This window comes from Simochromis diagramma, unplaced genomic scaffold, assembly GCF_900408965.1.
Source record: "Simochromis diagramma unplaced genomic scaffold, fSimDia1.1 OVJJ01000024.1, whole genome shotgun sequence".
NCBI lineage: Eukaryota > Metazoa > Chordata > Actinopteri > Cichliformes > Cichlidae > Simochromis > Simochromis diagramma.
The window spans coordinates 2,677,697-2,691,826 of record NW_024387332.1 but is presented as its reverse complement, the minus strand read 5'-3'; the positions used below and the strand labels follow the sequence as shown (position 1 = coordinate 2,691,826).

Here is a 14,130-nt window from a genome sequence, read left to right as displayed (position 1 = left end):
TGATTTAAATAGGAAACACATATTACCATATGTGTTTCAGTACTTAAAATAGGGCATCCACTAATGTATCCATAAATATGCTGATTTAAGAAGGACGTGTGTTTTTGTGTGCATGTCTCTGAAGGCAGTGTTCAGCACTGCTGTCATGTGATGACTTCGTGTCATCAGGCCAGAGGCTCTAATGTCCAGCTTGTCTCCATCTGCCACTTACAAACACACACAAATGCAAGCACACACACACTTTGTGTGCCATTGTCAGCTGACTTTGTTGACATGTGAATGCATTTTGGCAGTGAAGTAGCCTCTGAGTCAGTGGCATAAAGTACTAAAGTGGAAATTTATGGGTATGTGTCAGCCTGCATGTGTTAAAAAAGTTTATTTATAAGCCTAAATAAAATGCTTTTGCCTGTGGTTAATATGCGCATGTTGTGACAGTGTTCTTGGTAGCGTGGCGCTATGGTGCTAGATGATAAAACGAGGAAGAAGAGACTCCCTCACTCTGTCTTTCTTCAATTGGTTGGATAGTCTGGAAATGAAATGTGATCCTCAGAGTGAAACATCAAACAGCTAGCAGCTGCTGGGCTGTCAGGTCACCGACCGGTCAGAGGATGGACCACGGCCTCCTGTGTCTGTGTCTTTGTGTGCATTTGTGGCTGCATGCACGAGTGGTTTTCAGTCTATCTCTTATGATGGTCTTTCCATATTTCATGTGTTCTTTTATAGATGTAGCTTGGTATCTACGTGTAAAATCCACCTCTGAGTGGCACACTGACATCACCACCATTATCGCGTAGCATATGTTTCCTATGTGACAGAGATTAGCTCGTAGTCTGGCAGCAGTGGTAGAGGAGGAAGATGAAGGATGTTAGGGTATCTGGATGATGGTCTGGATGATGAGGAGAGGCACTAAAATGCTGTTGAGAGGTGGGGGTTGGCTGAGGCTGGAGTTGGTATATTAGGGGCATCTGTCTTTTCTTTGGCATGTGGAATGGGTCGGTAACCATATAGGCAGATGAGCTGAGTGGCTGGCGTAGCCCAGCCGAAGCAGATGGTTGGAGGGGTCACAGTGGGGTCATTCCTGTGTTATCCATGCCACATGTACGTGACATTCTGACAGGAAAAACAAATCTATAGGTGTTCATCTCCCCAAGGCACTAGCAAGAGGACTTTTTCCCTCACTAAGCAACAACCTGAAGTCTTTTTCTGTAGCAGCATTATGCATCAGTGTGAATATTTGTAGCTTTTGTGAAACATGTTGGAAAACTCGCATATTGGATGCAACATGTCTGGCAAATACACACATATCTATCTAGTATACAGCATTTCAGGGTAGTAAATGGAAGTGGCCTGGTTTGCTTTGACAACTAAGAATATTAACATTCTGGAAATATTGTGGGTACACTTCAAAACAACATTAATTGTAGGTCTGTAATGGGAAATGAACTCAAGCCTCCTACATGACGATCCACCACTGTAACCTCCACGCCCTTAAATCTAAATTAGACTTTCCACATGACATAGATTTGCGCATCTATCCAGCCAAGGGTCTGGACGCACATCTTTGCTGCCCAGAATTTATTATCATGTGGACTATATGCACTGAACCTAGCCAGTGGGTACAAGCCAGTGTCCCGAGTTCAGATACTGGATTGTGTCAAGAAGGGCATCTGGAAAATCTTTGCCAAGTCAAACATATGGATCACCAAGAATGAGATTTCTGTATTGGCTCAGTTGGGCCTGGGTTAACAACAAGTGCCTCCAGTTCTGTTTGCCAACAAGGAGGCAGTGGAAAATGTGGAAAACATCTCCATCACCAGGAGTGTGGTGGTGAAAGTACCTGGATGAGTGGAGAGCAGAGATGGGCAGTAATCTGTAATCTGATTACTTTTTTCAAGTAACGAGTAAAGTAAGGGATTACTATTGCAAAAACGGTAATTAGATTACCGTTATTCTCCCGTAGGAACGCTGCGTTACTGTGTTACTAAAACCGTGATTTTTTTGCGAGAATGTCTCATGACAGTGACGTAAGCGAGTGCAACGTTAGTGACAACAGCTGTGTGCAGATCAACAATGGATCACATATCGATTGTGGGAGAGAGTATGAGCGTGCAGCGTTTAAAGCGTGGAAGTACTGACCTTACTTTGAGTTTGATTCCATAAAAAGTGACAAAAACATTGGCGTCCATCGTGCGTGGGAAGAAAACTTCTTTTTACAGCGAAAAAACCCTAAACTTCCAAACAAGCACCGAGTAGCTACGACGTAATGGGAAACTCACAGAGAAACTCGCGGATTCTTCCACTGACCGCGGCACACCTGCACCAGGGTAAACCTCCGCCTACGCCACTCCTGCTTTACAGGTGAAAATAGAGCAACAGGACCACTGAGTCTTTGACTTTATTTATTTTCTGCTGTGTTTTACTTGCATCTATTTGAAAGACTGAGTGTAAACACAAAAAAATATTTTATTTTATGTGCTGGAATGTGCAGAAAATAGGTTTCAATGTTAAACTAATTTATTCAAGTCAGAGAATGTTGCATATAATTAAATTTTTGCTTGATGCATAAAGTTAAAAGGTTAAAACTAATAAAACAAGTTATAAAAAGAGACTTTTCCATTTGATTACATTTTGTATGATGGATTATGCAGAAAAAGTAGAATTGGGCTGAAAGATCTATCGCTTTATCATCTATTCAGGTTGTAAATCGTGTTTTTAAAAAGTAACTAAGTAACTAAGTAATTAATTACTTTTGAAAATAAGTAATCAGTAAAGTAACGGGATTACTTTTTTGGGGAAGTAATCAGTAATTAGTTACTGATTACTTTTTTCAAGTAACTTGACCAACACTGGTGGAGAGTAGTGGTCTGGAGGTGAAGCGTTTTGGACAGGATTATGAGTTTGAAGCTGGAAATTGAAGCGGTGATGTAGAATGCTGAGGAGAGAGGAATTCAGTGCAAAACCATTGGAGACATTGGTGATTGGTGCAGATGCTTTAATGGACGTGTAGTTGAAGGAAACAGAGGTGATGAGGAGGAGTTGGCTACGTATGGTGTTAAGGAGAGAAACGAGAGAAGTTCAGGAGTAAATTGGATAAAGTGCATTGTGTAGCACTGACACTGTGTTCTCGTGTGACTCCTAAGCTTTCCTGCCGGCCCTTTTGTTAGCACCTCCTGCTAAGCTAGCACCACTCTTCATTAACCCTGCTGTGATAGCATGGTTAGCAGAGGCTATAGCCTCTAGGGTAGATGGTAAGTTTAGCAGGTCTCCAGTCTGGCTTTCAATTGCCAACCTTTGCCTCTTTGAAGATACTTTTACCTTAAGTGACATGACAGATTGTCTGATCTCTGGTACAATCTCCCATTTCGCTCAGCTGTGAGATAACTCATAGAGGCTGTACATGTATAGTTGCATCGGTATATGTCCACCTCCCCCATTATAATCAGGATTAAAATCTTGGCAGCCTTTCATTTATTTTGTCCTTTTTGTTGTCTATTTCTGTGGGTAATCTGTTGCCCTTGGAAATAATCTGCCCCACAGTCACAGATAAAACGAGAAAAAAAAATCACACAGGAGGGAGAGAAACGAGGCTGAAACTGAATATGAAAACAGCTGGAGTAGGCAACCGTGCGGCGACCTTGGAAAGTGGGTCTGTGTAAAGCATTACAAAAGCCCTGGGAGACACTCAACCAATACATAAAGGACACTGTCTGCTCATCTTCTCTCCTCCTTTTCCTTTTCCTTCCTCTCTATCCCTTTCTCCAGACTACTCTCTTTTATGTCCCTCTCGAGGTTATTCTCTTCCTCTTCTACACGTCTGCTGTCTGTTTCTTCATTCACTCTTTTGTTACTTTTTTTTCACCATTCCATTTCAGATGACCCAACCTAGTTTTTCACTGAAACCCAATGTTGATGCTAAAGGCTGAAAAAACCATTAAATCGTGGTGAGCAGGTGAAAATTCTGTAGATTAAAATTTATTTTAACTCTTTTGTGTAACCGACGTAATCTACCATATCAAAAAAAGGGACAACATTTGGATTGTTTTTGTTTTGTTTGTTTCTTTTTAAGTTTCAAGTATTAAAACATTCTCAGTGTAAGATTGGATGCTGCAAGAAGTCTATCTCTTAAATTTGGCAAAATGTGCACCAGGAGCAAAACTGGCTTTCATCGTGGACAGGCCACCAGTCTGACACAGAGCTAACAAACACAACCATCAACGCTTACATTCACACCTATGGCTAATTTAAAATTACCAGTTAACCTAAATGTCTTTGGATTATGAGAGGAAGATGAAATACCCAGAGAGAATCCACACGGGCACAGGGACAGTGGTGAATTCAAACCAAGGGCTTCCTGTCAGGTGACAAGAATAACCACCACTGTGAATTATTAATAAAATTATATTTAATAATGCTTGAAGGGAGACTACTTTTAAACAATTACTTAACTATATGAAAGTTGCAGAATTATGAAGTAAATTAAAAACAAATAAATAAATAAAAATCAAAGTCTCCATGTCTTTCTTACCGTACCAACTTTATTTATAGAGCCCTTTAACATAAAACCAGGGTTCACAAAGTGCTGTACATATACAAATAGCATAAACGCAATAAAATAAAATAAGATAAAATAAAACAAAAATAAATAACTCAATGAATAAAATAAAAAATAAAATAAAACATGTTTTATTTTATTATTATTATTACAAAGGCTTCAGTGAATAAATATGTTTATGAAAACTTTTCGAAGAGCCTAGCGTGCAGGGGCAGACCCTTCCATATCTCCACATTTCTTCTCTCATGCTGTCAGGTATGGCAGTGAGTTAGTAATTTTGTCAGCGGCACTTTAGGGTTATATTCACACTCGCCGTGTTAACCATGCACATTCAAAAATGATGCTTACCCAGAGTGTTTAAGTGTGACACTAGGGCCTCAGCATTAGGTGGGAGATAAAGCTAACCTTTTCGCCATCTGCCTCTGTTTTCTGGACTTATCTCTTTCTCCTGTCAGTTTTTCCCTCTCCTGCATCCATCCTCCGATTCCTGCTGGAATGTTTGCTGTTGTTTTTCTGGTCACCATCACAAGAGTAACGATGTTGAATTAAAGTGGCCAAAAATGATTTGAAGTCTCCGAACAAGCAAGTCTGGAGGTGGAACAGCTAAAAAGTGGCCAGTAGTGATCCAGCTGATACAAGGTGAAAAGCTTAAAAAAGCTTACTAATTATTATGATTAGTGACGTCATCTGTTTCGAAATGCCAAAATTAAGCATCATAATTCATTGCACAATTTTCAAAATAGTTGTGAATTCATGTGCTGGACAACAATGCGTGCCTTTTCTTACTGCTCTTGGGGACACAGTCTTCCTCCTGCTCTGCCATGCTTTAGTCACAGAAAATTATCCATTAACAGTTCTGATTTCTGCCCGCTCTTTTTTCTCTGGGCACTTTGTGAAAACAGCTCAGCAGCAGTCGGCCAACTTTGAAGTCGACAGCATTCCTTTCTCAGGCGAGCGCTCAGACTCTAGCAGCCTCCTCAAGAGACACTCTCACCCCCTTAGACAAACTTTAATTAACTTGTGTGTGCAAGTCTGGATCTCCCAGCTTAACCTTTGACACGCTGCTTACCTGCACACTGCCTCTACAAGTGCTCCCCACTTACAAACAAAGACCGCATAAAGACAAGATTAGCTGCTTTGCCGTTGTCTTCTCTGCTCATCTCATTGGAAACGTTGTCAGGGCTCTGAGCCCAAAAGGCCATTCAGTTAACCAGAATCAAGCACTTGAGCCTCCAGACTGGAGTCCAAGGGCCAGCTGGTAGTCCACTCGTAGTTAGCAGTGGCTCAGAGATTTTTGGACCTAACCTTGTAAAACCTCTCATGGTGAATAGAAGTGGAATTATCTTGGGTAAATCCCTGGGCTGGAGCTGAGAATTGTGCTTCTGTGTGTGTGTGTGTGTGTGTGAGCTCTGTCTGGCTCCACCATGACTGCCTGAAAGAGGTTTGGACACTTGGATAATTGCTTGGACCTGACGCTGACCATACACACTTCTCCCCCTCACAAAACCATATCCGTTATATCAGATTTGTGTGAGGGTTTTTTTTTTCTTTGCATGTGTGCATCTGCCCATGTGTGAATATATGTGTGTGTGTGTGTGTTAGCATGTGTGTTTGTGGTCAGAGAAAACTATAGAGAAGACTCATAAACCCTAGAAAGAAAGTCTCTTTGTGAGCTGTGTGCGTGTGTTTCCAAACTACTCCTGACCTCACTTAGGATCCGCTCAGCTGACCACAGTTTTGAGCGTGTGTGTGTGTGTGTGTGTGTGTGTGTGTGTGAGCATGGGGAAGTGGCTTTAGGGGAGGCAGCTTTACAACTGACATTGACAAGTCGTTTGGCACTCCAAACCTTCTAGTCCCACCACTGTCCTTGAAACTAGATCAACACGACAGGATATGTCTGCCTCTGTGTGTGTCGGATTTTTTCATGTCTCCTGGATCGTTTCCCATTTTTAAACCGCTATTTCACTCTTCATTCTGCTCCACACTCCTTTTTTTCTATCGTTGTCCAACCACTTACTTGTGCACTGTACCCAACGCAGTAGCGTTTTCAGAGACGCTGTGCGTGTGTGCGAGAGAGAGAGACGCCGGCCTCATAAAACAAGGCCGGTCTTTTCCAAGCACTTACAGATAATCCCCACAATTAGCCACAAAGGCTGCAAAGCACTTTGATCAGCACAGGGCAATGTGGAACTCCTCACAGATATGCTCTTCTTCCATCGCTATCTATCTCTCCTCCCAGTTGCACTTTAGCAAACTGATATTAGGCACTGCATCTGTTAAGAGGAGGAGGCTCAAACGTCGGAGGCTTCTCTCTTCTTTCTGCTCCTCTTTCTCTGTTTTTTGTATCAGGATGAAACATGGCCCTTTTAATGTCTGGCAGCTTGGGGTTTGTGATTACAGCATGTAAGGCAGCTTGTTTATGGGTTGAGTTACTGTTGAGAGGCAAAGCCAGGCCACACAGATATTCGGCCTTGTTGAGAGGAGTAGAAGGCGAAGAGATGAAAGGAAAAGGGGGCTCGGGAAGAGAGAAAACGAGGACAGCGATGCGATTGGGATGATAGCAAGCAGAGTGTCTTAGGAAGGCTGTAAAAGAGGGATGTTTTTAACAGCAGGGCTGCTCCATTAAAGTCAAGTTTATCGCTTAAAATTAAGTTAATCTAAAAGTAATTTGCGTTTAATGTAGTAGTGAATGGAGCCTTGAATCCCTGGTGGTTCTGATTTTGTTTACATTATATGATAAGGTCATTTGGTTGGTAGAAGGACTGTTCCCTTTAAAAGGACGACTTTGTTTGAGGTAATACGCTTTTTTCCCTAAGTTATCAAGAGTCGTATAGGAGCACATACTGTGCGCTCTCTGGGTTTTTTAAATGTGTTTAGTGCTGTGTTATGGTCTGTATGGAGAGAGAGGCCTGTATTTGTTGCTACACTGATTACTCATCAAACATCTGCCCAGATGTGTGTTCTCGGTCCTGCAAAGTAGGGCTGGGCCATATCATGCCGTTCACAGTGATACCTGTATAATGTTGGGCGATGATAAGAAAATTAAATATGGCGATAGAATATGGGTGAAACGCGCATGCGCAGTGCCTTTGTTTTCATACGCACACGTCGGAAAAAGCATGGCGGCGATGGAGAATGAGAAGGGCGAAAGCGGCTCGGTGAATGAAACGGATGAACCAGAACTGGTTTGTAAAAATGCTGCAGCTTCAGTGGTGTGGAACTGGTTTAGCTTTTGTCCGTCAGATACACAACAAAGCACTATTTTTGGTAGCGCATGCTAGTGGGCCGTCGTTATTACTGTTATTACCGAACCGATTTTCTGTGGTACACAGCGCTCAAAAATCTGTCAAAAAATGTGTTAGTGCGACGTTGCTAAGCTACGAAGCCGCACCGCTTGATGGATTGTCGGAGCATTACGGCTATCGTAGCCTCGCGGAGTGATACGTACTGTGCTTCAACATAATATTACTTCATTGTGTGTGTATGATCTCTTTTTACGTTTTGTGGATATTATACATGGTTATGCTGAGGATGTGTCGGCCAATTTCCACTAGAAACGCCTTTTGGTTAAACTGTCAGTGAGGAATTGCATTTGCACTGTTACATTTTTATATAACTTTAATGCACATAAAAAGCAGCTGCTGTTCAAGTGAAAATACATTGATGGGATTTTTTGCACTAATAAAGTTGTGGAGTTGTAAAGTATTTTTTCTCGCCTCACTTATATCGTCAGTTATATCGTTATCGCAGATTTTCAAATATATATCGTGATAAATATTTTGTCCATATTGCCCTGCTCTACTGCAAAGGCCTGTAAAGGTGTTCTGTGGCATCTGACATGAAGATGATGGCAGCAGATGCAGTTGTTGTTGTTGCTGCTGTCGATCAGGCTTCTTTCTGCATATTCACTAAGAACCTGCTCATAGCTGGCAGGTCATCAACATTCCTGGGATCATACCAACAATCTCACCAGTCAATGAACTTTAGTGACATTTTATAGGCTCTTGCCACCTTACAGTTTCCCACACGTACATTGTATTGATTGATGTGTCCTGATGGGGCCTGTTTTTCAAACCCGAACTGGATAAGCAGAAGCTTTCGCTTCTTGTTTTCCCGTGAGTTATTGGTCATGTTGCTGGTACACAGAATGTACAATTAACACTTCCAAAGACACACAGGAACACACAAGCATGCTCACACACACCCCACCCCACCCCAGAATACACACTTAGATACACTTGTTCACTGGAATGCGCAAACTTCACATCCCACTCAGACGCACACACATTTTCAGGAAAGCAGATGAACTCATACACACATGCAGCCAGCCTTACCAGGGAATATGATGACTCAGTGATGACCCCACAACATATCTCTCCTCTTTCACACTCCTCTTGTCTGTTTCTCAGCCCTCTTCCCTGGCCGTTCACATAACCCTCCCGGACTCTAGAGGGGGAAGGAAAGGGGGATGAAAGAGGAGGAGGGGAAGTAGATGGGTGGGGAGGGATGAGAAATTAGAAGGAGGGGGTACGATAGGGCAAACAGTGTGTATGCGTGAGTGTGCAGAAATAGCTCAGGGTAAACACAAGCTAGTATGGGAACTTAACCATCTTAGCACTGTGCCACTGTAGAAAGCCCAAAGACCTCTCAACTGCACATCCCATGCTGCTCTGTGTTTGGTCCAAAACATCTTACCAAGCTGGCATCACCAGTGGTTTAGGTGTCTGCCTTTCTAAATGAATGTGTCATTATTAAAAGGTTTTAGGGGACAACACAAGCTAGAGTTAATTTAAGGTTTAACCAACTCTATTTATACATTTGGAACATACAACTCTAAAACGGGTGTTATAATCTGTCCACTTGTATGCGAGGGTTGGCTCTGGTCCGAGTGATGTACATTTAATAATGACAGTGAGAGTTTCTGTGCAAGAATCTGTCCTCAAGATGGGTATCGTTTAGGTTTTATCCGATACCGGTGCCAAACCGGTACTTTTGAAACGGTGCCGGTGCTTAAACGGTGCTCAAACCGGTGCTTAAAGAATGGAGAACACAGAATTGGTCCAAAAACCTCTCATGTTCAGCTGTTTTTATGTAAAAAGATAACAATGTTAGCCTTTTCTGCAGCTATGGGGCATATATGGTATCACTCTTGGCTGGAAGCAGTGCTTAAACAATGGAAAAAACACAAACTTTGTCCAAAAACCTCTCATGTTTAACTGTTTTCCACTTTTTCTTTGGTCATTTTAGCCTTTTTGGCCAGGGTGAAGGGAGTATCTGCCATCAAACAAGAAGACAGCCGCATGTAGCTATGATGGTGTTTGCTAGTTCACCTTACAGGCATTAATGTAATAACGTGGTTAGCCTACTCAACGTAAATTACACACGAACAACATTAAGCTACTCACGCAGAGAAGAACGGCTGCTGCTGCCATCATCATCCGTCATCATTTCTGCTACACTGGCAGGGCTAGGGGCCAGGACTCTCCTCTTCGTGTTTTTGGGGGATGTTGCTAACTCCGGGTCCGATAACAGGCACCACACCCGCAGTAGATGTGCTCGGTGTGAGGTCTCGCAGCAAGCTATCAAATACGGCACATTTCTCTGCTCTTAAAAAAAACGCTATGCGTCGCCAGGTGTTTCATCGGATTTGAGGTGTTACCTCCTTTGACAGTATCACAGTATCAGCTTAAAGCACTGTGCAGGTGCTGAGTTTGCCATCTTTTGCTGTGAAGTACAGCCAGACTTTTGACCGCTTAGCCTTGGGCATTTTTAATCTGTAGCTCTGCTCTAAAAGAACGTACGTACCTGGACCCGCCTACTATCCTCGGAAACGTAAAATGATTGGCTAGAAGTGTATCACAGCTCAGGAAAAAAAAGCACCGAAATAAAGCACCGAAATGTGCGCTGCTTTTCGGTCTGTTATGTCATGGCACCGGATACCGGTACCCATCCCTACTCAAGAGATGACGTTACAATGCAGGAACTATGCCTATTAATATCAGCAGTGCTCTGGTGATCTACTCAACCCAAGTGCATAACAAGATAGCCATTATTCTAATTGCAAGCATTGTACTGGACTCGCCTTGAATTCCCCGGACAAGCTGAGGATGCTGGGGAGAGGAGGTCTTGAACTCTTTGCTTAGGCTGCCTTGCCCGAACCTCGTAGCGGGAAGTGAGTAGATGGAGTAAAAAACTGCAAACCCATTAACTCACTTTGGTTTCCCAATATGAGATTGGGATTGGGATTATCCCCTTCTTCAATCATTTAAGTTCTCCTCTGTTTTACTAGTTTTTCTGAGGACTGTGAAAACGTTGTGAGCCTTCTCTATAGTTTTCTGTAACTATAAATGGCTTGAATCTGAAGAACCTGTGCGCACCGAGCTTCGATCCACCTGCACTGATTACATAATGATTCTGATGTTGCCTCCTCATATTCCAAATAAGTGAATGCTGCTGGCAGCAACATCACAGTCACAACATAAGATGTGCTGTGTTGCAATCTCTAGTAAACCCAGTGTAATTCCTTTAAACACCCATCTCCCAACAATTTGCATTCTAAGTAAGAATTCTCCAAAAAATGGACCGTTGGTAAATCTGGCCTTTTGTACCATAGTGTTAATCCAATTAAACAGCAACTCTATAAGGATGCTGGAGAATGAAGGTTGTACTATTTACCAGAATATTCCATAATTTCAGGTTCAATTTGGTCAACTCGGCAAATTCTGATGGCATCACAGGAAAACATGCTGCGACTCATGTATGGATGCATTACATTCAAATGCAGTGGGTATTATGAAGCCTCATTTTCCAGGTGCCAGGTTAATGTTATAAAGGGTCATAATTTAGCAACATCACAATCTTTTAGGTGCTTTAACTAACCAGACAACGCACTTAATAAGATGTAAGAAACCAAACACCCAAACGGAATGGGACATGAGACGGCAGTGAACTGGTGGACAAACTTGTGATTTATTGTGCCAGACTTTGTTTTGCTCTCCAACTGGGCTGTTTGGACTGGTAGCTAGTTACAGCTGCGCTACATCAGGCAGCAGCACCAGTGAACATTTCGTGCGTTCCAGTGTTATACCAGCAGTTTCTGATTATAAAAAAACAATATCACAATGCACAATTCAAAGCGCACGAGATAAGCTGTGGATATTGAATGTGTTATGTTTCTAAATATACAGTTGTGCCATATATACAACTGCAACTTGATACAACTGCATACCCATCTTATAGCAGCACGCAGCAGACTAGGACAGACACGCACGACTGTGATATGAACACGCAGAATATTCACCATGTCAATCTTTGTTGTTTTTAGCTCATTCGGCAGATAATGTTTTGGCTACACAGACCTTAGTCAACAAGTTTATTAACACGAAGAACCAAACAGACCAGCTCCTCCTTTTATTCAGCGCAGTATGAAGACCCACACTGTTGACTTTGGATCATAATTCATAAAAAAGCATTACCCTGAGGTTTGCTTTGACAAACTTCAAAGTGTGTGTGTATCCATGTCTGTGCTAATTTGTGTCATCTAATAGAACACTGTCCCTCATGCTTCACTATGCAGTGTTGCTAATTCCAGTAAGACAGACCATAATTAGGCTAATGCTTTAGATGATGTGACTACTGTACATCAGACGACTAAGAGGGTGACAGACAGTGACGGGAGACATGGATAGAGTACCACAGCCCTGGGAAAGGACAGATAAGGGAAGCAAGTGGCCGAACTCTGGGTCATTTGGCAAGGAAAGAGAGTCAGAGCTAGCTGGGCATAGCCTTGGGAAAAAGTGAGAATCCCCCGGAGGAAGGCAGCGTTGACCCAGCAGGGAGAGACTTATGGAGCCTGAGCAGGAGAGTTGCGAGTGCTGCTGGGAACTGAGTCCCCAATGTCCTGCCAGGATACTGCCTTCTCCCCCGACCCCTCTGGACACACACACACATATGCACTGTAGCCCTCATCCTGCTTCAGGTCACGGGTTTCTGGGCAGCTTCCCACCGATTAGGTTCCCTTCCTCTCCTCCCTCCATCAGAGAGCCAATAGAAGTGACAGACTGGGACAGATGGATGTTAAAATTAGTTGTGGCTGAACTCTGGCTGTCACTCTCCATCCCACATCTCTTCTTGAGAAATACTGGTGCACTGTCGGCAAGGCCATAATCACAGTCCACGGTGTGTGGCAACAACAATTCTGGAAACCTTTTTCTTTTTCATAGTTTGCTTCCTTTTGCTGGTGAATAGATCCAAAATGAAAAGCACAAACAACCTATTATTCTGCCCTGGGCCTCCAGCTTCAGTGTTTCTAGTTACAGGTTGTAGAGGTCCACATCCATATGTTGCAATATCTGCATCACGTTTTGTATCCATATTGGTCTATTCTGATTCTTCTTTGATCAGATCAAAGCCAATTGTACATACTGTCTGCATGAATATTTTTGTAAATGGTCAGCGTAGTATGGTGCACAGCTTCACAGTGGCCCTTTTGATGTTTATACTGGCACTACTTTTTCTACCATTCACCTAAAGAGTGTTGAACTCCTCCTCTTTCATTATTTTAGGAGAAATGTTGTGTTTCTCCAACAAATAGAGCAGAGGTTCATGCTCCTTTTCACATCTGGGATCACAACAGTCTCAGACATCTAATCTTATCTAGAGTGTTTGCACTTGTGAATGGTACGGCCCATATTATCTGTGTGTTTACTGTCCTTGAGTCTGAACTGTGGATGAACCTTGTCAAATCTGCTTTTATGATGTGGACCATTTTCATTAAAATGGCTCTCCCCCACCTTCACTCGTAATTAAAAGGCAGTGGGAGACTGGTGGTACCACCTCATATACCAGACCAGACAGTACCTGGCCTGGGGGTTACCACAATGTTTACGCTCCTACGCAGTTACCACACAGGCAGGCATTTAAAGTATATGACTTTTTGTAAGGCTGATGCGGATATTTGGGGTTTTTTCATTGGTATAAGATGGTAATATATTTGTAATTTAACAAATGTATTCATTTTTAGAACGTAATAGATTTGTGGTCACTGTTATATCAGAGGATTTCCTCTTAAAAAGAGCCACTTAAAACAGTTAGTCTGCAAGTTTCCTTAAAAAAAAGTATGATGTGCTGCGGCTCCAGTGGTAGCGCAGGTTGCCTACACCTCATAGCCTCGGTGGTTCGAGCCCTGGCTTCCTCTACATGTGCTGAGGTGCTTCAGTGTGTGTGTGTTACATAGAGAGAAACTGTTTCAAGTCAGTGTGCAGTGACAGCCTGTGCGCCTTCTTTCAGTGACACTGATAAAAAATTAGTCTGTGCAGTTATAGAGCTAACTGTGGTTAGCCAGGTATGACTTAACTGAACGGGTAGTTTTAAGGTGTTCTCCAGTACTAGGCCCTGAAGGAAGAGACACACCAAAGAAGCGATGAGTTCATCTGTAGTGCCAAAATGCTTGCACCAAGGTCCCGTTCATCTAAAATGAAAAATCCGATGAGAAAAAAGAACATTTTAGTTAACTGAGAGGAAAATAAAAAAAGAGATAAGAAACTGAAATTATTTTGTGCACTTACAAAACTTACAAA

At 42.5% G+C, this 14,130-nt stretch overlaps 1 protein-coding gene across 3 annotated transcripts in view; it reads left to right on the top strand.

Moving 5' to 3' along the window:
• bcas3 (BCAS3 microtubule associated cell migration factor) overlaps window positions 1–14,130 on the top strand; it is a 323,554-nt gene that overhangs the window by 228,471 nt on the left and 80,953 nt on the right. The window lies entirely within an intron of this gene.